This window comes from Phoenix dactylifera, unplaced genomic scaffold (genome assembly GCF_009389715.1).
Source record: "Phoenix dactylifera cultivar Barhee BC4 unplaced genomic scaffold, palm_55x_up_171113_PBpolish2nd_filt_p 001460F, whole genome shotgun sequence".
NCBI classification, from domain to species: Eukaryota; Viridiplantae; Streptophyta; class Magnoliopsida; order Arecales; family Arecaceae; genus Phoenix; species Phoenix dactylifera.
This window is the reverse complement of record NW_024068775.1, coordinates 75131-76725: the sequence shown is the minus strand read 5'-3', so window position 1 is coordinate 76725 and position 1595 is coordinate 75131. Positions and strand designations below refer to the sequence as shown.

Here is a 1595-nt window from a genome sequence, read left to right as displayed (position 1 = left end):
AATGATTATTGTGCTCTGGTTCAAGAAAGTGTAGACATTGTACATCTCAGCACAAGCATAAATAATGTGTGGAGGCGTGGATACACATGCTTCGACAAATGTGTAGTAGTATTGTAGTAAGGAGCCCATACCTTTGGATTGCATTGCTGAGGTAAAGTTAATACGCTCAAATGACAGATCACCTGCACGGCTGCACAGAGGACAATTTCATAGAGGTGTATGTGCAAATACAAGTACATGAAAACATACAAGCAAAAATGTCGACAAGCAAACAACCTATTCAACTTAAATCAAATATAAGATGGACCAAGTAGGCAATCAGACAGATCATTAACAAAATAGCATCTGATGGTTTGAAGATAACTTGCAAAAAAATTCATTCCATGCAACCAACTGCAACGATACAACTGAAACCAAACAAAAGGATTCCATCAAAAACAGGAGGATAAAAAAAATCATCGGCCTGAAGTCGTTGTTCCCTGCACAATAATATATTCATCATATCCATGTAATAGAGAAACCCCCTGAAGTCAGCTTCAAGCCTGCAGTTCAAAAACATACAACTCTCATAAAATTTTGCAACAAATAACCATGATCCACATGAAAATACTCCATCAACAAACATACTTCATACTTGATACTTTAGGTATGAACTAGATCTGATGAGGGTATCGTCATTCAGTTCTCCCAAATTGCCCACTCCAGTAGTCCAGGGTGTCGTCATCTACATTCAACGTTACAGAACTCGAGCAATTTGCAATTGTTAACACACAAATCAATCATAAATGTTTAAATTATAAGTACAATAAGCAAATAAAAAATATTAGATAAATTTAAAAGATTTATATATCTTCATCATATTGTTCACGAAGCCAATCTTGGGTACATACTAAGGCTTCTACGGTAGAAGGGCTCAAAGAGCTTCGATACTGATCCACAACTCTACCACCAGTGCTGAATGCTGACTCAGATGAAACAGTGGAGACTGGAATAGCTAGAACATCTCGAGCCATTCTTGATAGTATAGGATAGACTGCTGCATTGCTCTTCCACCAAGCCAAGATGTCAAACTCCTTATTCTCCAAATCAGGAAGTACATCATCATCCAAATAACTATCCAACTCGGATCTCTTAGGGCGTTTTGAAGAACTCTGACTTCTAAATTGAGCAAAATCCATACCAAATTTTTTTTTGGAAGAAACTGAACTTATATCACAATGTCCACCAAAATTAGATGTTCGCTCACTTGAACTCATAGAGGGATGCATTCTTGTTGCATCTACATACTCATTATACAATTGAAAAAGACAAGCACGAATATCATCAATCTTTTTCTTGCACTCCTCCAACTCAAATGCCTTTTGATAATAAAATTCTACAAATATCAACTTTGATCTGAGATCCAAAATAGAAGCAATTACCAACAAATTATTGCACTGAGACCAATATTTGTTAAACTTCTTTAGCATCTCATTTGTTAATTGCTTCACTGTTTCATCAGTATCGATACTTTCATCCATCAACAAAGCCCTAATTCCCCAAACTTCTTTTAGGTATAAATTGGATGTGGGATACTTACAACCAGAAAATACTTT

General features: G+C 36.1%; 1 long non-coding RNA gene across 1 annotated transcript; it reads right to left on the bottom strand.

The window, feature by feature from the left end:
* Nucleotides 1–346: 346 nt before the first annotated feature.
* On the bottom strand, nt 347–751 carry LOC120108644. The gene is made up of 2 exons (XR_005509916.1): nt 628–751; nt 347–542 (listed from the first exon to the last, which is right to left on the bottom strand). It is a non-coding gene; the product is annotated as an uncharacterized LOC120108644 (long non-coding RNA).
* Between the last annotated feature and the right edge of the window lie 844 nt (nt 752–1595).